At 42.1% G+C, this 22,857-nt stretch overlaps 1 long non-coding RNA gene across 2 annotated transcripts; it reads right to left on the bottom strand.

Moving 5' to 3' along the window:
• Positions 1–346: 346 nt before the first annotated feature.
• Positions 347–20,572, bottom strand: LOC138807087 (uncharacterized). 2 transcript variants are annotated; one of them, XR_011366044.1, is made up of 4 exons: positions 20,436–20,572; positions 18,848–18,927; positions 900–1,157; positions 347–656 (listed from the first exon to the last, which is right to left on the bottom strand). It is a non-coding gene; the product is annotated as an uncharacterized lncRNA (long non-coding RNA). The 2 variants fall into 2 exon arrangements; XR_011366045.1 differs by having other exon boundaries at positions 900–1,130.
• Positions 20,573–22,857: the final 2,285 nt, after the last annotated feature.

Genomic DNA, 22,857 nt, shown 5'->3' with positions numbered 1-22,857 from the left:
TTTTTTTTGTTTCTTTGTATGTTTCTCCCCCACGGTATAACCCCTGCACGGTGCCCTGCATCTTGTATATACACTTCTGAAAAAACAAAATGCTTAAATAAGGATATAGGTTAACCCATTGTAACAATGAGATGTACAAAACACTATGTTGAAAATGAACTTTACAACTTCGGCGGGGTGAGGGGGGGTAGTTGTGGAGGTGGGAGGGAAGGGATGATAGGGAGAAAACAAAGGAGGAGGCAACAATGCTCAATAGATACTCATTACCTTGCTGTAACTGTAACCCCTCTATACAGCATTTGTACAACAAAACACGTACAAAAAAGAGACATAGATTTGGGTGAGATGGAGTGTTCTGAAAAGGGAATAAAGGTTTTTTGGGGTTAAGAAAGCCAGTTGTTTTGCAGAATTAAAATGGCGGCAGGCAAACATTGAAGTTGGTGTATCCACAGCTGGTTGGTCAACAGATCCATAACCAGTTGAGAACTTGCCTTGGAACAGTAGGCCAGTCTCAGGCAACTAAGTGTGGTCTGTCAGGTGACTTCCAGGCTCTATTTTGGCATATTCTCCCTCTGGTCAAAGTGATTCCATCTTAGGTATACTTCTCCACATTTTTACAGTGTGCCAAGTGCATGGCATGCATTTTATTTAATCTCCTTAAGGAAAAGAAAGAGACATGCAGAAGGTCACCCAGTCAGCTAAGCAATGATGGAGCCCAAACTACCAGTGTGGGAGGAGAAATGACTACCAACTCTATTCTCTTATGCAACAACCACTACTCCTGTGATCTTTACCATCACTGCACTTTGGAATCTCTCCCTCCCAATAGCTTTCTTCCAGATTCTGCAGCATACACTAGTTGGCACCCTCTCATTCCATTATATCATGATAGGTCCTACCTTCAGATTGCATCAGATCCCATAAGCAGACTGAAAGCTCAGTTTCCAGGATGGCTCCTACTGCCAGTGTGAGCAACCAGCATCACTGGTGACCTTCAGCTTTTCTCTTCCCTAGAGGTTGGAGAAGGTTAGATTGGAAGTCCCGATACTGCCCTCCATGTGTCTTGATCTTTCTCATGATGAAGGGTCCCCAGCCATTAGTTGCTTCCAGGATTCTTAGGATTTGTGGAGCTGGGTGTCAGGAAACAAGGACAAAATCTGTTGTGTAACAAAGAAGTCTGATATTTAGCCAGCTTAAAGAAACCCCAACTTCATTTCATGGCAGAATTCAATGAGTCAAGATCTCAACAGAACACAGCTGGACATTGGCTGGGGTCCCTCAGGGATACTGGACTAGTGGTCAGGTTTGTCTTGGGAGACAGAATCCTACACAAAGATATTCACTTCCTTGGTAGCTTTCACAGGATCCTGGAAGGATGGACTGTGCTGGTCTTTCACGGGGTTTCTCTATGAGGGTACCTAGGGTTGCCAGAGATCTTTCAAGAGGCCTGATTATGAGCCACCATTATGAGCAGTGGTTACATAGGCCACTTTTGACATTTTTTTCCATTGACTAAATGGTCAAAGAATCTATCTACAATCAAGACACACAGACAACTCTGGGTCCAACAACATTCATCTATCTTGAAACCTACTGCATATTCTGGTGCTTAACTACGTAGGAGATTGTCTTTAAACTCTATGTCTATTTGGTCAGTAGATACCTGGTTTGCCTAATAGGTATCATACACCTGCATACGTGTGCTATTAGCATACAATAGTGAGCAAGACAGGACAAACCTGAGGTTTCCAGCTCAGGAATTTTTACCTTGGTGGAATGTGTGATGGTAAGGAGTAACCATGGGGAAAGAGGATGAAAGGCTGAGGTTGGAGGGGAGGGTGAAGGAGCCAAGGCCTGTCTGGACAGCTTTATCACAGAAGGCTGGGTGAAGAAATGGAATACGATTGACTGCTTGCTGGAAGAGTGGAGAGAAAGAACACAGAGCAAGTCCTCAAACTTGGGACTGGCAAAGGGTTTCATGAATCTTGGAAACAAAGCAAAGGGCGATGTACCAAAAGAACACATTGTTGGATTTGAGGCAGGAATATAGAACAATCCATGTAAGCCAGTGGGTTAGTTACTAGGTGCTATGTCACATTGAGCAAGATGCAACCTATTTTCCTTGATGGAGTGATTTGCAATGATATTTTCATTATGGATATTCTAGCTTGCTTGGTCCTGTTTTTATTTTCTTGGCAAAATAATGTCCTTCCTAATCACCTTCTCCAGCTCTAGCTTCATTATCCTATCTTATGGCCACATGGGTCAAGATTTGACTAAGACATTTCATCTCACGAGGAGAGAAGCTCACTGCAGATTAGAGGGGGGAAAAGCGAAGATTAGAAACAACGGGGCTTGCACATTCCAATGGTTCTTAACTTGATTTAAACTTTTGACCTGTAATGCTTTCCAGCTGTTTCAAAGCCACACATCCCATCTTGATTAGACTCACCCCAAAATGAGTCAAAAAGAGCAGATTGCACTGGGAAACATGGGCCCTGCCTGCAGCTGGGGTGTGCTGTTCTGCACGAAGGTGGTCATTCCCTCCAGCCCTTGGTTCTGGTGCATAGCCTAGAGAAAGTGCTCTCTCTCTCTCTCTCTCTGTATGTATGTATATGTGGGTGTGGGTGTCTCTGTCTCTCTCTGTCACACACACACACACACACACAGATACAGACCACCTTTTTTTTACCAGTCTGTTTTTACAATGTGGAGAAGAGTGGGAAGAAAAGAAGAGCCAATATCCCTGCCCCCCTCAAAATAACATACCCCAGGTGGTGGGAGTTAACTGGGAACACTGAAGGCTCTGATTCCAAAGTACACATTGAAATAAATGAAAACCAACTGGAGTTGAGTTGGGCAGAGGCAAAAGATGAAAATTCAGTCCTGTTCTTTTTTTCTCTCCCTCTCTTCGTTTTCTTTGTATAAAATGTGAATCATGGGGGTGAGCTCAACAAGCATGTACTGCTCTCTTAAGCGGAATTTTCTAACATGGTGAGAAATGAACAGAATCGAGTAAACAGTTCTCTGCCTCGCTGTAAGGCAAGGGGTCCCAGGTGCTTCCTGGTGGACAGTAGGCCACTGTACGGTCCAGGTGTTTGTACGCAGCTACCGTGGTCCAAAGATGGTCAAGAGGCCCTAAGTTTCTCATGATTTGTTCCTGAAATGAAATAATCAGGGCTGTTTTTCTGTTCCCTTTCCTTCTTGTCACTTTGCTCTCTGTGGCTGTATATTCATCCAGGGCTGCCTTAGGGGCTCACTCAGCAGCCCAAATTTATTCCCTAAAGAAGAAGTGACAGAGGACATAGCTATGTTTGCATCAGACCTGGTCCTCCAGGGGAAAATCTCCAACGAGGAGATTGCAAATTGTTTGTGGGTATGTGACACTAACCATTGGAGGGAAGTCAAGATTTAGACAACCCAAGCAAAGGATTTGGAACCTATACCCATCTATCACCTCATTCCTCCATCTGCTGAGTTTTCATGGTGGATGGAGGCCTGTTTATGTTTTTGTTCATTTGTTTTGTTTTTCATTTCTATGTGATCCATTTTACCAGCCCATTTCTTACATAACAGTGTATACAAATTTATTCTGTGGGTAATTCTGATAGAAAACTTGGTGACTTGGTTAGGGCAATCAGATGGAGGGTAGTGTTTTTTTTTTTCAAAAGAGGAGGAAAGGAAAGATTATTTTTGATGATTACATCCATTTTAGAATAAGGGCATTGCATAGGTGTGGCCACTCAGGTTTCTAACTCATTTCTTCATTTTGATTCTTTTTGGAGCGTTGCCATTCCATCTGAAAGAAGGCTTTTTCCTCCATCCTGGGCCATGCAGGAGTTGGAGGACACTTCACTGCCTGTTTTGTTCACTAGATGGCGTGACTCCGACCAGCCAAGAAGCATAGCTTGAGCTGAGCTGCGAAAGTCCTCAGTAATCTGTGTCAACCACCAACTGTCTTTGTTAATTCACCCAGGACAAATGTCAGGCCTCTGAGAGTGTACAGAGGAGGGGACACTTTGGATCAGGAGTTATAGCTAGAGGTAAAGTGCCCGCAACTGGGTTGGGAGAGATTCATGGAGCCAGACGGTGCCTTGTAGATCATCTTGTTCATTCTTGGGGTTTGCAAACTTGTTTGAAGCAATAAAATACTTTCCTCAGCAAATTGTTACACAGAACCAAATACGCAATGTGGGTAATAGCAGGATGACTGTGGTTGCTTTCTTGAATCATTGGAAAGTTAGAAAATGATCCTATTTCTATCCTTCCACCCCTTTTTCTCTAATCCATCCCTTCTTTCCTTTTTCCCTCCCTTCCTCTTTCTTTTCTCTTTCCCTCTCTCTCTCCCTCTCTTTTTCCTTCCTTCCTTCCCACCTTTTCCCCTCCTTTTCTCCCTCCCTTCTTCCTTCCCTTCTTTTCCTCCTTCCCTATGGTATTTGTTATCACTTATTTTCCAGAATTAGAAAACAGACAACTTGAGAGCGAGCATGCTGTCCACAACAAATCTTGGCTCAAAAGTAGTCTGCTGAATAATCTTTCCTTAAAATTACTTCTGTGTTTATTTAAATCCCCAAAGCTCTCCTTAAAGGGCTTTCCAAAATGATTGTTCTAAATTCCCTGGGGCAACATTGTTGGTGGATGGATACACATTTGCCAAATTCCCTGAATGTTTTTGTTTCATCCTGTCTACTGGCACTGATCATAAATTCAAAAGAGGACAACAGCGACAATGACAAGTGTGTGAACTCTGGGCCAGACACTGGACAAACATTTCCATGCATTATTGCATGTTTCTTCACAAGAACCCTGTGAGATTGGTATTTCTATCTCTACAGAAGAAAAATTACATTCAGGGGTTAAGCTTTTTGTACCAAGTAATATAGCAGAATAAAAGTAAAGGCCTTTAAACAAAGAGATCCTAAAATGCAATGGCTTTAGTACTGTGAAAGTTTACTTCTTTCTCACATATTAGCTTATAGATGATCCAGGACAGCTGGAGGAAGTTATTCTTATTTCAACAGTTGGTTTCCAAACCTACTTTCAATGTGACTTTTCAGGTTTATATTACCTCCCAACTGCTGGAATTGGCCAAGAGTCTGTGAACAATGGAGCAAGGTATATGTAAATGTAAAATCTGATATCTGCTAACCACTGGACAAAATTGTCCCCTGGTTGTTCCAATGACCAGTCACTACTGGATACACAAGACAATCATGAAGTTTCCCATTTGTGTGTCATCCTTACTCAGGGTAACCATTTCCAAGATGGCTCCCAATGGTTCTTGCCCTTGTTTAGTTACCTCTGTGCCGACCAGGACATGGATATGATAGAGAATGTCTTTTGAGGAGGCCAACTCCCCAATGGCCTTTTTCCATGATCATTTGGGAGGAAGGAAGATCAGATGTCATGATGTAATGATGCCACACAGCCCTATGAGGATGCCCACTGGGTAGAATGGAGTGGGTGGGGGGACTCTAGGCCCCAAGACCAACTTGCAGCCATGTGAGTGAACTTGCCTTGAGAGCTAGTCCTCGGTAGCGAACATAAGACCCTGTCCACACCTGAATGCAACTTCTAGGCTTCCAACCCGAGGACAATGATATGAACGAATCAACGTCCATTTTTATTTCAGGCCATTACGTTTCATGGTCATTTGTAATTAGTGATTGATAGCAAAAGGTAAAGAATAGTACAAGGTTGAATTTTGTCTATACTAACCAGAGGCTACCACCTCACACAGGCCTTCCTGGATGGTAGGGACAAAAATCTTCCTCCTCCTTTATTCCCTGGGCTCCTCTATTCCACCAACCGACACTCAAAACCGGTATTTGTGTTTTCACAAGCTTGTTTCTTCTCTCTCAAAACTGTACATCGTTGGGAATAAGTCTGTATTCAGCTCCATCTCCACCACGCCTAACAGTGCTGGATTCAGTTTGTGTTTAAGTGAATGACTAAAGCCTTCTGCTTCTCCTTCAACGTATCTGTTCTGTATTATTATGCACACATTTCCTTGAAATGTAGGCTCTCAAAACATTGTGGTGCCTTTTTACTTGAAGCCTCTCAGTCTCTTCTTTATCACAGTAACAGGCTTTTAAAAAATGCTCTGTATAAATAAAAGATAAATCTCCTAAGGGCGAGAGATCGTGCTGGTTTAGGAGCTTTTACAAACAGTTGGCACCTCCTTATTCTTGGAAATCAGGCCTGAAATCTCATCAAAACAAACATCCCTGGAGATCTCTGGGGTTGAGGAGATGGTTTTGTATTTTTTTTTCCCTTTTTTTTTTTTAAAGTCACATTTTCTCTTGTCTCATTTAGAAGATTAAAGAGGAAGGTCAGCTCTGAGCATGTTCATCTCAGGACTGTTTGTTCTCTGTCCTGAAGGACTCCACTTTGTCTTCCTTTTTTGTGGTGATGCTTGGGTTTGAACTCAGGGCCTCCTTTGCTAGGCAGGTATATTATCATTTTAGCCAAGCACCCTCCCCCAGCTCTTTCTTTGCTTGTTATATTTTTGAATAGGATGGTTAGTTTATGCCTGGGCTGGTCTGCAATTGTCCTATTTATTTTGCCCGCACAGCTAGTCTGATAGAGACATGTCTTCATGCCCAGGTGTTATTCATTGACATGGATGTCTCATGAAGTCTTTGTCCAATCTGGCCTCAAACCCATGATGTTTCCCCACTTACAGTCTTTGGGGATTACAAATGTGAGTCACGGTGCCTGGGTGGAGCTCTGCTCTCTGAACAAACCGCTGTGTCTGAAGCCACCTCATCTCCAAACATGGATTCGGCCTCTTGCAAATATCTGCAAGATACATTTTGTCTAAATTTCCCTTAGCTTAGATGTGTGTCACTTAGAACCACTTTACAGAGGAACTGGAGCTCCTTCTCCGCCCTTTTAAAAATGTACATATGGTTCCTAATCTTTAGGTTCTGAGAGGTTTGGGGACTTGGTGTACTTTACACAGAATTGAGTATGGGTTTAACACAGGTGGAATCTTTGGGGACATGATGGTGGCTTAACACAGGAAAAAGCAAGATATAGTTTTAGTATTCTGTTCTTTCATGTGTAGCTGGGTTCTCATCTTGATAAGGCCACTGGTCAGATGTGTGTGTTAGGAATGAGCCATGCTTTCCCTCCTTTAAGAATATGAAGGCATGGTTAGTTATGACATATGAAGTCACAATACAGAGATTTTCTCCTCTGTGAGTTTTTCATGGGGACATGAATCAACTCACATGGGATATTGGACATGTGGCCAAGATTGTAGTTATAAGACAGTCCCTGTCTCAGTAACTCATCAAGGAGAAGAGATGCAAATTTTATCCCCCTTTAATGCCCCTGCAAACAGCCTGCACAATGCTTCCCAAAGGAGAGGTATTAATATCTTCATTAAAGACAACTTCCATATGGGCTTAGATTTAAAACTGTATTGATCTATGTCATTGATTAAATAGCATCAGTGGTTTTTCTGTTTGGTTTTTGCTTGTTTGTTAGGAGGGGATGTGCCGGGAGTTTCCAAACAACGTGAAAACAGGAAAAAGACATGTTCGTTGTCTATTTAAAGAGGTTTGGTAAGGTCTGAGAGAGGCCAAAGCACTTAGTTCCTGGAGGTGACCAGGCGGAACTGTGAATGGGGTTTAATGTACTGGAAAGGAGTTTTAAGGGCTTATGAGTAGCTCCGCTTCCAATATAAGACAGAAGCATTGTTGAGAAAAGAGATGATGTTTATCCATGCTGGGTCCCAGATTGGCTCCCAGCCTTTGGCTTTTCAGAATTGCTTGATAGTTATTTATTTATTTGTTTGTTTGCTTATTGACAGTACTGGAGTTTGAACTCGGGGCCTTGTAAAAAAGCTGGTACTCTACAACTTGAGCCACTCTACCAGCCTGGCTTTTTGCTGATTAATTGGAGATGGAGTCTAGTGGGCTTTTCTGCCTGGGCAGGTCTCTAATTCTAATTCAAAGAATCTCAGCTTCTGGAGAAGCTAGGATTCTTAGTGTGAGTCACCTGTGTCCGGCACTTGATTTCTTGAATGAGTAAATTTTAGAGATGGGAAACCCTACAAAGTCTCTGCTACTTTCTATGCATGCCCTTCCTTGGTCTGTATCTCTGAAGGGTGCTGCAAAGCATTGAATGAGATTATGCCCCTGAACAGCCCAGGGCAGCTTAAATTTTCCATAAAGAGATGGTAGCTCCTTCATTCTTCCTCATGCTCTCTCTCCTTACAGATTCATTGCCCATTCCTTCAACAGAAATTAAACTTTGCTGCCTAATTCCCCAGGGCCTTCCTGAAGATATGTCCTTTCTGGAAGAAAATGAGTTTATTGACTTTTCTGCCTCCCCAAAGCGTAAGGTACCACTGTCTGTGCGGGGGTTGTGGGCAGCGCCTGTGTTAGACTGGCAGAGGCCTTGTGCCCTGGGCCGGTTTGGGGAAAGCATCCAGATCCACATGGGGCCCTTCTCAGTATCCTTCCCTTGAACCATTCTTCATGATGGGCTGGGAAGGGATTTTCCCCTTGTACAGATGGGCTTAAGTCACCTGTACCTGGATAAAGTCCAGGTCTTCATTTTGGTGCTCAAGGGCTAGTCTTTTGTCTGTCTTCCTTAGCTCCCCTCTTCTTCCTCCCCTCCCGTTCCTTCCCCCCTCCTTCCCTCCCCTTTGTTTCCCTCCTCTACCTCCCTCCCCCCTCCCTCCCTCCCCTTCCTTCCCCTCCTCTACTTCCCTCCCCCTCCTTCCCTCCCTCCCTCCCTCCCTTCCTTCCTTCCTTCCTTCCTTCCTTCCTTTCCTTCCTTCCTTCCTTCCTTCCTTCCTACCTTCCTTCTCTCTCTCTCTCTCTCTCTCTTTTTTTGTGACAGGGTGTCATCTGTCCAGGATACAAGAGGTAACTGCTTTAGTCATATAGGAATAATAGAAGAAGAATATTCTCTTCCTGAGACCCATTTTCTCATGGATCTTCTTTGGATGCCCAGCTCTAGTCTTCTCTGAATCCCTACCTTGTATGTGCTTCCTTCTCTGTCATGACTTTTTAAAAAAGTTTTCGGGTGCAATACCTCACTCACAGCCTTTGTGGCCACAACCAGCCAGTATAGATGCTTAGACCACATGCCACTTCCATCGTGAAGCGAATAGAATGCCCTTTGCAAAGTAGAAATGTTACCAGTATCTTTGAGCAGACTTAAAGTCATACAGATGGAAATAAACCTTACATCTGTGCTGGAGGTATTATGTCTGTGGTTTCTTTCCTACAGTGGAAGCCATGGGAGAATTTAAAACAGGAATGACCATCTAAACTTGCGTGTTGGCTCATGTGGGCAGATTGTGCAAGACCGAAAGAGGGGCCACAAAACAAGTGAGCAATGAGAAGCAATACTTAACTTTCTTCTGGCCTTTGCTCCCCAGATTCGGGGTAAAGATAGCATTCTGGTTTTCTCTCTCCATTTCTTCCTTCATCCCTTATCTCCTCCCTTTCCAAAATCAGTCCACTTTGGCTTCAGTTTGTACCACATGATCCTGGACCTAGCTAGCCATGCCAGCTCATCCCTCTACCCATGAAGTCTCAGAAAGGTTTGACTTCTTGATGCTACAGAGCTCTCTAAAATCTCACCGGTTTGCATTCTCAGCTCTTTTCCACGCTGCTATATCCAAATGCCTATATTCCTTGCATTCTATTTAAATGCTTTAAGTGTTTTCTAGTATTCATTTCGTTTGGACCCTGATTGGAGTTGTGCATGTAAAAACTGTGAAAGGATCAGTCAAGGTAGTGTCACATGGTTGAGGAAGAAGAGAAGGTTTGGAGATAAGCTTAATACCTAGAGTTGAAATATCTTGTCTTCTTGTCCAAACATGAATTCTTTGTCAGTAGACAGCACCATGGTTGAGATGGTGCCAACGAGGCTTCAAATACCATTGGTTTTTAAATGCTTCTGCTAGTATATCACATAGTCTATTGAGAGTGATGCTTATTCAGTTATGAAATGAGATACACAGGAGTGTGTCACACACAAGTCCAAATGGAAAGGAGAAAAGTGAAAGAGTATCAACCCTCACGTGCATAGACTGCATTTTTGTTTACTGTTTTAACTTTCCAACATGCTGTGTGATCTTGAATGAGTCACTTCCTTTATACCCAGCTTGCTTTTTTCCTACCTTAAAAATGTCATCTTAATGTGCCTCTAATTGCTGGCCCTGATTCACTACCTTGAAGACATTCTGAGAGTCCGTGAGATCCCTCCCACTGACCTCATGAATTCTTAGGCTAACCTGGTCTGATCCCTGATACTGAAACCTGTGTAAATGTTCATAACCTTGTTTCCCTTTGAAAAGCTATGAGAGTACAGATGGATTTTGCAGCCCCCATCTGAGGTTTGCACCCAACAAATCTAATATCACACATTAAATGTCCTTGGCACGCGGTATAGACAGAAGTCCTAGCCAGACATTGCAGGGAAGGTTGGTTTGTGCACCACTGAGCTATTCAAAGTCAGACCCTCTGTTTTCCAAATGAACCAACTTGCCTTTCACCGTCTGTTTTCTCGGGCCTAGAATACGATACACTTTTATTTCCATGTGTATCCAAATCTGTTCCCAGAAATGCACACTGGAAATGAAGGAAGAAATGTCATTGTTTGGCTGGTTATTATGAGACATCTCTAACCATTCTTTTTTTCTATTTTCTATATTTTACATTATTAGTCTCTCAGAATTATTTTTATTTAAATATATTCCTTTCTGGGAAAATGGAAAAATGGATTTATTCCTAGGCTGACACTGGAGTATTCCGTGGAGATCATATGTCTTATTTATTTACCACACTCTCTCTGGGGTCTTAGCATTACTCTTGCTATTTAACTTTTATTAAGGCTTTTGTTTAAATGTTCGTGGCATTTTGCCAATCCATAAAATATATGTGAGGTTTGTGGCAGGCATTTTGCTTATCTTTCAGTCTTCTAGGATTAAATATATGCGACTCGTTTCCTTCAAGAGCCCAAATCGGATACAAAAAACAGAATTGGTTTTTATTGCAATGACACGATTTATTCTAACATTGGGGTTTCAGTACTGGATTATCTGATGTTGTTTTTATCTTCCAAAGCTAAAGAGAGGCTACTAGTGGTCACTTTGTGAATTGCAGGCATAAACTAAATGATTAAACGAGAAGGACTTAAGAATAGATTTAGATCTTGACAATTGTTTGGCCAAAAGAATGATTACACTTATTTTCCCAATATGAATATTTATATGCCTGCAATCTGAAATAGGAATTCTCAACATTTTCAAAAGACCAAACATGCAGCTTAAAGATGTATCTCAAAAATTATCAAAATGTTAACGTTTCTTTAAGGAATTTGCCCCAAGGAGCTATAGATATTCTAAAAGATGTGGTGTCTTAAGATTGCAAACTTCGATGTGGTTTGTAGGAAAAGGAGAATAAAAACACCATCTGGCTAGAAAACATGAATTATGGTAAATCAATATAGTGGGGCCATCATTTATCAGAAAATGATATATAAAGGGACTTAATAATGGGAATGTAAAATTGTGCTTCATAGCTTGATAAAACAGTAGGTGATAAAATTCTTCAGACAATAAAACAAAAGTTAAAATGCACATGTTTATATGTGCTATATAGTGGTATGTAAAGATACATGTGTATTTGTGTATGAAACAATAGAAATTACATATATACATTTCGGGTGATTTTTGTATATTTTTGTGCATAGATTCTACAAAGTAAACAGATCGCTTTTAAAATCAGAATACCTATCTGATTTTGAAAATGAGTCTAATCACTGGATATGCTTCAGGAATGTAGATGATAAGGGCTGGTTTTCTGGTTGGCAGAGGTATACATACGAGGCCTCACACTTTGGAAAGACGCTCTGGAATGAACTTGGACATCATTTGGCTCCATTTAGACATGAACATGTCAAGTGCACTTGTGCCAGCAAGGCTGAGGGGGGTTGTGTTGCCAGAAAAAAATCTCCTTGGATTCTCGTTGGTTGGACTGGACAGATGACTAGGGTCAGGCTTATCCAAATGGAGATCATGGGACAGAAGTTCATGACAAGACTTCCATGTTCTTTACTTCAGGAGGCTCTGCTCTCTTAGCATTGGGTCTGTAGAGTAGCTCTGAAGAAAGACCATAAGTTGCTCTGACACAGCCTTCAGATATCAGTTCTGCTTTTCTCTGTCTGGGTCAAGCAGCCCTCAGCCTTCTACTTATGTGATCCATGGTACAAATTCCTAATTAGACACGCCAAATGATGGTCAGTGCCCGTTCTCTTGGAGACCTGCCAGTGATTCAGGCTGAATGCACCTTACATTGGTACCTCAGAAGCCACTTCTAGGGCATAATTTTTCTGAAAACCGCTCCCCCAAATTAGACATGATTTGAATTTCTCAAATTGTACAGAGTAAAGCTGAGGTGGGAGGAAGTTTCCAGAGCTTCCTCTCGTCAGAATTTCCCTCCTCTTCCCATTCCCTACTGATGACCATGAAGAGGAGGATAGTTGCTCTTCTGAATGAGCTCAGAAGCATCATTGGTGTTAGGGATGGCTGTGGTGACTGTACCTTAACACTCCTCATTCCCATATTTCATTCCTTCCCTTTAGCTTCTTGCTACAAGCCTGGCAGGGCCTATCTCCAGGGCTAGCTTCCTTTCCTCCTTTCCATCTTCCTTGCATGTACATGTGGACAGATAACAGGGTCATAGTATTTGCTTTAATCTTTCTGCTAGCTCCTGTACCTCCATCTGCAAGGTTTTACTTCTCTTCTGGACTGAGGGATTTGGGTGTGATAATTCATAAGTTCTCCTATACCACCAACCTATTTGCATTTGCTCTTGATATGTCTTTGTTGTGAGGTGGGGCTTCCCTATGTTTGTTTTAAGGTGTTTATTAGCAGTCCTAGCCTCTGCCCATGATTTAAAACATAGTCACCCCTATGTCCACTTATAACCAAGTATCTCTAGGCATTGCCAAGATGACTCCTGAGAAGCCAAGTTGTTCCCAGTTGGGAAATACTGCCCTTTTTCATAGGCTTTTGGTCCTTCTGTTTTTTTTTGGGGGGGGTCCTGTCGTGGGGCCTGAACGCTAGACCTGGGCACTGTCCCTCAGCTCTTCAGCTCAAGGCTAGCCCTCTACCACTTGAGCCACAGCGCCACTTCCGGCTTTTTTCTTTTTGCTTATGTGGTGCTGAGGAATCGAACCCAGGGCCTCATGCATGCAAGGCAAGCGCTCTACCACTGAGCCACCTTCCCAGCCCCCTGGTCCTTTTGTTTTTATAGGATTGGTAACAACAGTTTCTGGATATGTATGGACAGGTATTGCTCCACAAGAAATGCACTCCTTACCTTACTCATGTAACAGTAACCCCTCTGTACAGCATCTTTACAATAAAACACATTAAAAAAAGCCAAATGACTGAGATCTCATTCGCTTTATGACTCTTCTCCCAGCACACAGTCATGTGTAGAGGCCTGGCCTTCTGTGGCCCATTTCCAATATTCTTAAAGTGAGACAACCTGGGAGAATCAGAGCTGGCGGGTAGCCACCACTAGGGGAGTCAGAGCACCAGGCCTTGTTCCACCTTCTGCTCCTTGAAAATCCATGGGGAGTTTTGGCTTGGCTCAGCGCTCACAAAGGGGAGAGGCCAGTGTGGAGGCAAGGGCAGGGCAGCAAGGAGGGAATGTATGAGTGGGGATGGAATTTCCTTAGCTTCATTGGAAACAGATGCTTTAGGGGAGGCAGAAGCAAAGGGACCTTGCTTCAGGCCAATGTGCTTGGCAGCTTCTCCTACCCACATCCCCCTGTCTCTTCTCTCCTCTCCACAAGACTCTGGAGAGGCTCTGGTCTAACAGAAGCTGACACTGCTGGGACCTAGAAACAAAAGAAAACCTGCTTTCAGGGGAATACAGATGTTTGTGAAAGGACTAGAAAGACTTAGGAGCAAAACTGGTATGATTTAAAACATCAGGGTAGGAAGGGTCCCAAGTTCATTAATTTTAAAGGTGGAAAACTGAGGTTCTGAAACTGACAATGCAGTCCAGGAATCCAGGTCAGTTGAATCCCCAGGTTTGGCATGTAACTTCCCTGCTACCAAATCCAATGCCTTTCATCTCCAGCTTGTACCTGTGGCAGACATCACTAATTGATCTTGGAGGTCCTTCCTGCTGCTTCTTAATACTGCCCAATGATCTTCAAATGACATTTTAACTAATCTGCACACCAAGTAGATAGTACCAATCAATCAGAGATTCTACAAATCTGTCAGTGACTTGGTCTCTAAGTCTTTTGTATTTTTTTCTTTGCCCTTTGCTTTGGTTTCCTTCCTTCCTGTCCCTCCTTCCCTCCCTTCTTTTTTCTCTCCCTTCCTCTCTCCTCCCCTGCCTCTCTCCTCCCCTCCCTCTCTCCCCCTCCCTCTCTCCCTCCCTCCTTTCCTTCCTTCCTCCCTTCCTTCCTTCCTTCCTTCCTTCCTTCCTTCCTTTCTTCCTTTCTTTCTTTCTTTCTTTCTTTCTTTCTTTCTTTCTTTCTTTCTTTCTTTCTTTCTTTTTGATTGTCTTTCTTTCTCTCTTTTTTTCAGCAATGAGAATTGAACTCAGAGTCTTATTATAGCTAGACAAGTGTGTATTTCTTGAATTATATAGTTCTAGCATTAACTTTGGCCAGGACTAACTTCAGACCACTATCTTCTCTGCCTCTCAGGCAGCTAAGGTTACAAGCATGCTCCTCCATGCCTGTCTAGCCTGTTAGAGTCTTTCCAGATAGTATAGAAAAAAGAACTTGACATGTTGGGCTCCTTGGATAATAGTGAAAGAAGAGAAGAATTTTAGCGAATATTTTGGAGTGGAAAGCAAATCTAATGGTAGGTCTGTTAACTCTTTTGAGAAGGGCCAAAGGGCATGTATCAAGTGTAAAGAATATTCCTGAGCTTCTCAAACTTCCATATGCACATGAACTATCCAAGAAAGTTTTCTCAAATGCAGAAGGTTTAGGGAGAAATCTTAGAGTGAAGTTTCTAATAAGGTCCATCAGTATGCTGAAGTGGTTTGCCAATGGGACATCCATTCAGTATTTAGCTGTTTGCCCATGGAATTATTTTTTCCTTGTAGGAAGTTAAGGTTCCAAGGAGATAAAGAACAAGAGTTGGGGATAGTTTACTATCTGTCTTACAAGTACTTTGGCATGTTGAAGATTCCTTTTGGGTACTGCCTCTATCTCTTTGTGCTGGCTTCTGTTAACCTTGACATCAGCACCTGTCTTGTGTCCATCAACCTGATTTATTGTAGGCATTTAGAAGGGATATCTACTGGTATGCTCATGTTCTGGTCCTGAGAAAGACTTATTATTTGCCTTAACATTTTTGATCCTTCTGGAAAATTCTTAATAATCCTGTTCAAGGTCACATCCCCACGGGAACTGAATGCTAACTGAAGACAACAGGGTGGGTGAGGGAAGAATGGAAGGTGTATTTCCTTTCAGCACACCTCACACTTTTTTCTTTCAGCAAAATGTTGTCATTCCACAGAAACCATACAGATATCATGCAGATATTACATGGCCTATTATAGTTAAATAAAGAAGAATGTGGTTCTTTTCTTTTTCTTTTTCTTTTTGAAATGACCCGAATAACTGAAAACAGAGAGGAAAAGAGGAGGGCTTCTCTTTTATTTTTCCTAAGTAATTGAGATATTTGCCTCATTCGAGCATAATTATATTGTCAAATGAAAGATGCTTCAAGTAATTAGTAACATAATTAGTCAAGCTTTCCTACTCCGTGTGTCCTCAGCTAAAATACAATCCTTGTCTCCAGTGCCCTTTATAGCACAGGATAACCTTTGACAGGGAAGAGACTTTGTTATTGTTATTTTTGATGAGCAAGGACACAAAAGGAAAATGTTAGTAGGATGTTTGAAGGCTGTCTAAGAAAGTTTGGTTGTATGATATCAGTTAAATGAAAACCCAATGTGAGGGAAGAGAGCATCAGAAAGCTGGAGATGGGACATGCCCAGATAGAGGTTGTGAGTGCTGTATTTGCTGGTATTAATATGAGTCATGAGATTTTCTTAGACATGGTTGTTCTTTTCATAGACTTCAACAATCTGCTTTGTCACTATTTCCTTGTCCAGATCCTATCAGCTTGGGCAGAAAAGGTACAAGGTCCATTTACTGAGCATTTGGCCATTGACAACATTAAGGCCTTTTGATTTCTACACTTTGGCTCTTTGAAGTCTCACAGTTTCTGATGAAAAGGTACTATTATCACAATTCATTGAGGAAAAAAGTACAACGTTCAGTAAAGTTGTGGGGCTTGTAAATTTTGGATTCTAGATCCAAAGTTAAATCTTGCGGGCTTCAAAGTCCATTGTTTGGTTATTACCCCAGTACATTAGAATGCAGATCTCATTCTCAAACTTGGCTCCCAATCACAGGATTAGAGAACTCCATGTTCTCTTTCCTCTTTCTCTTGACCAGATTTCTCTATACTATTCTGGCATACCTTTGTCTTTGTAGTTCTCTTCTGATCTCCTACTTATAGTTGACCTTCAGCTTTCTAAACTGTAGTGTCTTGGATGGGAAAAAAAGTAAAACGAACCAGAAGACCTTGGAATCAAATCACTACAATTTTGAATTCAAGAGCTACTTACTGTAAGGCAAGATAGTTCTCCTTTATGTTCTGTGTTCTCATCTGCTAGATAAGAATAAATATATGGATAGATAGATAGATAGATGGATGGGTTGATGTTGGAAATCATGTAAGAAGAGTTGGACAGATTAATTCAAGACCAGTCATTATGATAAAGGTGATAGAAGAGAAAACAAGGTGTATGGGCATTGCCATATGTAAATAAGTGAGAGTGGTATATGCTTTTAAGGGAATGAGTTGTTATATCTTATTTTGGCAGTGAGGACCCAGGAGGTCTAGGCAGCAGAAAAGTGGTAGCTAGGAGCATATATCCTATGATAGAATTAGGGCTTGATCCACAGGTGAGTGGATGGCACTCACACAGACAGACAAGGTTGTCTGACTTCACAGAGTTCATGAGTAGCAAGTGAGACTCACGTTTGGGTCATCCAATACCAAGTTAGTTACAATCAGGACCATATGTGCTCCTTTTACACAAGCCTAGGGGTCTTTGGTGTCCATTGGATTATCCCCTTCATGATAGTTTTGTTGAAAGAGGTCTGAGCAGCCACACGCTCTTCACTTTGTGTATGTAGAAATCCTGAGTGCACTTCACTGGCCGACAAGCAGCTCTCCAGTGAAGGATAATGCAGTGAGAGAGAATGATCACACTAACGAAGGCTGTAATTAGCCTCTCCAGGACTTGTCGAGCACTTGGCAGTTTGATGAGTACCATCCCTTTTGATCATAGATCAAACCCAGTGTGCAAGCTGGTCTGGCAATTTTTATGCTCGTCTGACAGTAAGGGACACTGAGGAGCAGAGGGGTTAGGGGTAGAGCAAACTTCACATGGCATGTTGGTGGACAAGCCAGTCAACTAGCTTGGCCTTCTCTTTGATAACTGTTCCTTTCTAGCCTCTAGATTGGCATTCATCACAGAACTTGGTAGAAACAAAACTTTCTTTCTTTTGCCCTTGCTCTTGTCTCTTCTTCCCTCATTCCTTCCTTCCAGATGAACATTCAACATACAAAAGTATTTGTAGAAAAGAAAATAAACTCCCATTCTCCTACTGTGGAGAGATAACCAACTGAGGACTTGCTGTTTGGTATATGTTTGGCTGTTATTAAATGCTATCCAAAGTATAATTTTCGATGTCTGTAAAGAATTACTCTGTCCTTTCTATCGTTCATCTTTTGTGGTTGGACATTTAACACCTATTTTGTGGGCTTTTTTTTTAAAAGAAATTCAGATACATTCCTTTAATTTCCATTTATTTGATCCCCAGTTTGGATGATTTCCTTTTCTAGGCCAAGCATTTTTTGGTTGGTTAATCTCTTTGTTTTGATTTCTTGCTCATTTGCCTGTGGTTATTATTATTATTGTTTTGTTACTTGGGCTATGATGTGCAACACCATGTCTGGTATTTCTTTTTCATTTCTTAATGACTAATATGATTTTGATGTTAATTATTTTAGAGAAGCAGGATTGTAGGAATAAAGGTTTGAAAAGGTTATGAGGTTTCTGGAAATTTTTCTCCAACCTGATCAGAGTTCCATGTGCTGATGTGAATCTATTTCCAGCAATAAGGAGAACACTGATTGAACTAGAGTAGCTGTGCAATAGAGGTGCCAAGTACCTCTATTGGTGCTACCTTGGATCCCATCTCCCTTTCTTGAAAAGAGACAGCATTTGCCTTCATGGTTTTCTTTTTTTAAATTTTTTATTTTTGCTGGTTGTGGGGCCTGAACTGTGGGCCTGGGCACTGTCCCTCAGCAGCTCAGCTCAAGGCTAGCGCTCTACTACTTGAGCCACAGTGCCACTTCTGTTTTTTTCTGCTTATGTGATGCTGAGAAATCAAACCCAGGGCCTCATGCATGCAAGGCAAGTGCTCTACCACTGAGCCACCTTCCCAGGCCCTGCCTTCATGCTTTTGAAAATACCTATTTGATTAACTCAAATCCCAGGCTCCTATTTTCTTCATTCTTCTGTCTCTCTTTCCTTGTCTGAAACTTACCTGCTTTAATGTGTGTGTGTGTGTGTGTGTGTGTGTGTGTGTGTGTGTGTGTGCGCGCGCATGTGTGCGCGCGTACGTGCATAGTGTAGGCCAGAAGTGGGATTTGAACTCAGGTCTTCGCACTTTCAAGGCAGGTATTCTACTGATGAGCCCTGCTTCCAGCCCCCACTGGTTCATTGTCTTTCATTATATTAGAGTTTGAACTTACCTGCCTCTTGCATATTAAGTTGACTTCAACCGAAAAACAGAACCAGTAGGAGGTAGCTATCCAATAGTGGGTCGCTATCTCTAGAAAGGAAGAGAGAGATCTCTAAAATCTATACTTATTGTCAGAAATTTAGCTCCTGTGATTATGGAGGCTTGCAAGGATGAGATTTTCAGCCCACAAGCAGCAACCCAAGGAAGCTGGTAGTAGAGGTTAATCTGAGTCCAAGGCCTAAGAACCAGGAGAGTCAATGGCATAGGTTCTAATAGGAGCTCAGGTTTAGAGGCAGGAGAAAAGCAATGTCCCAGCTCAAACATGGTTCAGCACAGAGTGAATTCCCCCTTACTCAGCATTTTTGTTCTAGGCCTTCTACTGATTGGATGAGGCGCAGTCATACTCGGGGAGAATAATCTCTATTTAATCCACCAATTTAATGTTAATCTCATTAAAAAGCACAGAGTAATATTTACTCAAATGGTTTGAACCATTACAAGGGTCAAATGGCTTTATTCACCCCTTCAGGGTTCAACCTTATTATTTTTTAAAAGCCACTCTTGGCTTTCTATGGACTAAATTCTCCCTAAGACTCATTCTGTTAAGAATGTCGACATGGAAGGTTAGTTTGGGCAGTACCACTTCCAGTATTTCACATTCCTGGGTTTACTTCTCTTTCTCTTTCTCTCTCCCTCTCTCTCTTTTATTCCCCATCCCCCTTTTCTCATTCCCCTTCTTGTTCCCTTTTATTTATTTTTTAAACTGCTGAGTCTGATAAATTAGGGCTATTAAGAGACTGTTATTCTGTCCTAGGTTACTATTTTGAGGTCTAAAAACACTCATAAATACATATGGATGCTCCAACTGTAAATGGATATGTTTTTAGCCAGTGAAAAATTCATTTGCCCTAATAGACGTTTTTAAAGCATCCTGCTGAAATTCTGCACAATATCTCACCATGATCTTTCACCGTTCCTCTCATTTTTATCCGATAAAAGCAGATCCGTCATCGATGTAGTTCCTTTTCTCTGAGCCATAAATAACAGCTGGGAGAGTGAGGTGTGGGGAGGGGGAGCATCTCCCACAGCACAGCAGCTTGAATTTTAAACAATTTGGGGGAATTTATTATTAAACCTTGTTGGGATGGGAGCCAAGAGGACCTCCTTGCCCATCATTGATCTCATGGCCTTTCCTGAGTTTTGGACAAAGGCACTCCAAGTCTGATTAGAGAGAAATCTGCATAGAATTTTTTTTTCCTTGCTGGGTGGAAGATGGAATGTAGCCGGTTTCTAGGCAGCCTAGCTCTCTTGGGTTGGTCCCAGGTTATGACTGTGGTAGCAGTTAAATTATTAAGGGTGATCTCTTTCCCTTCTCAGAAAGTGACCTGTTTGGATGACCTGTCATGTGACTGCTATAGAAGAAGATTGGGAAAAGGAGAGCTCTCTATATGGCTTCTCATGTTCCCCATTCGCCTTCATTCAGATGTTCATCTTATGTATGAGAACCTCCTTCTCTAACAGCCACTTACATTTCCATGCCGGAAACAAACAAACAAGTGAAAAAGAAGAAATCAAAAGAAACTAATTTTAGTTCTCACCATGTGCAAAGGAATTATGCTGGAAGCTTTTCCTAAGAGTTAGGCATCCATAAGAACAATCTCTTGAGGTACCACTGTTGCTTGATTTCAGGATGTTTGATTTTCCATTCCCTAACATCTCTCAGCTTTAGATAGGGTCATGGATCCCACCTCTCAGGAGTCATTAGCCCAGCAGCATTGTGATGTACTTAGGTTTTCATGGATCTACATCACAACCGGCCCAATGGGTATGAGGAATCTTAAGAACAATGGTAATTGTTTTAGTCTCTAGGAACCAATTGATTATAAAGAAGGGTAGTGAGGTCAGAAGTATTTAGTAGTCATCAGTTGTAAGCTAGCACTACATGATTTCAAAGCCAAATAAAGCATCCAGAAAACATGAAGGATTTTTTTTTTCTGGTTCTGGGCCTCTCCCTACACTCCTTTGCTCAAGTCTAGTACTCTACCACTTGAGCTACAGAAACACTTCTGAATTTTTCTGGGATTCATTAGAAATTAGAGTCTCAAAGATTTTCCTGCCTGCGCTGGCTTTGAACCCTGATTCTCAGATCTCAGCCTCCTGAGTAGCTAGGATGAAAGGCGTGAGCCACCAGTACCCAGCTTGTTTCTTTTAAAGAACTGTTTTGTTTTTGTTTTTGCCAATCCCAATCCCGGGGCTTGCACTCAGGACCTGGGCAATGTACTTGCACTTTATTATTCAAGGCTAGCATTCTATTACTTGAACCATAGCTCCACTTCTGGCTTGTTGGTAGCTAAATGGAAATAAGACTCTCACAAGGACTTTTCTGCCTGGGCTAGCTTTGAACTTCTATCTTCAGATTTCAGCCTCCCGAGCGGCTAGGATCACAGGCATAAGCCACCAGCACCCAGCCTTTTAAGAAGTTTATAAAGAAATGATGTAAACCCAGTACTCTTGAAGACAGAGTCTGGCATTGTTTGGGAAAATACCTGTCTGATAATTTCAAGTTGAAAAATAACTTTGAATATTAATCTAATTCTCTTATAATCTTTCTGTTTTATAGGTTTGTACCATTGACAAATATATATGTATGTGTATGTATATTGTCTCAAAGAACTACAAAATAAAAATTCCAAGAAATTAAAGCATTGGAACTATTTTGTTAGATTTTTCCATATAAAATTATTATATATATATTTAAGATGTGTGTGTGTGTGTGTGTGTGTGTGTGCGTGCGCGCGCGCTTGCTCACATGTGTGCACACGCGCGTGCGTGTGCGCCTGCTTAAATGCAGGGCTTTGTTTTCTTTCTTTTTTGGTTGTGGGGCTTGAACTCTGGGCCTGAGTGCTGTCCCTCAGCTCTTCAGCTCAAGACTAGTGCTCTACCACTTGAGCCACAGCACCACTTCCTGTTTTTTTGTAGTTAGTGGAAATAAGAGTTTCATGGCTTTTCCTGCCCGGGCTGGCTTTGAACCACAATCCTCAGATCTCAGCCTCCTGAGTAGCTAGGATTACAGGCGTGAGCCACCAGTGCCTGGTTAGGGTTTTGTTTTCTTGTTTAGCTTTTTTGTTCAAGGCTGGTGCTCTACAACTTGAGCCACACATACACTTCTGGCTTTTTGCTACTTAATTGAACATAACAGTCACTCAGATTTGTCTACCTAGGTTAGCTTCAAACCAGGATCAAGGCTGGTGCTTGCTGTGCTGGGAGTAGGGAGGGCAGGCAGAGAGGAAGGTAGTGATGTTGCATCCCAGTGGGTTTTACGACACTGGAGAATCAAGCCTGAACCTGTGGGCTCTGGAGCCAGAACCTGAGAAGAAGAGGCTGCCATGGTGTGGCCATAACGGTGGCAAGAAGGGATTATGGATTAAAAAAGAGGAATATGGGAAAGAAGAGTGACCCAGGCAGCAGAAATCACCAGTATGAACACTGATGAGTCTGAATGTGACACTGTCTTCCTGAGAGCTTCCTAGCCGGTGGCTTGCCCTGTGGTTGGTGTCAAGATGGTCTTCGGATCCTGAAGCTTTGATCCTTGTTTCCCTAAGTCATATGGAGTTTGGAGTGTGAGGTGACTTGGCACTACAAACATTCATTTCAGGATGGGAAATCAGAATTCAAAGTGCTGCCCCTGTTAGGTTCAAGGTTATTGTCATGACACAGTGATATGTAAACTACAATGGCTGGGCTCTATGGGAGTTTGTGCTGCTACATCCAACCAATCGGGTTGCATGCTTCTTGGACTGGAGGAGATTCAGAACCCATCTGGCTGGACCTCTGCCTTCATACTTTATCCCCATTCAGTGCAGAGGGACAAAGAGACCCAGCAAGTGGGCAGACACCTGGTGAGCTCTGCTAAGCGAGGAGTGTGGCTGAAAGGAAGCTGCCTGCTCTCCACTCACTCAGTATCTTCATTACTTTTTATCAACATGTATTTAAGAATCATTCAAGCGGAGAAAACCACAG

The sequence above is a fragment of the Dipodomys merriami genome, unplaced genomic scaffold (genome assembly GCF_024711535.1).
Source record: "Dipodomys merriami isolate MVZ:Mamm:240054 unplaced genomic scaffold, mDipMer1.0.p SCAF_41, whole genome shotgun sequence".
NCBI lineage: Eukaryota > Metazoa > Chordata > Mammalia > Rodentia > Heteromyidae > Dipodomys > Dipodomys merriami.
The sequence above is the reverse complement of the archived record's forward strand: the minus strand, read 5'-3'. Positions and strand labels throughout refer to the sequence as shown.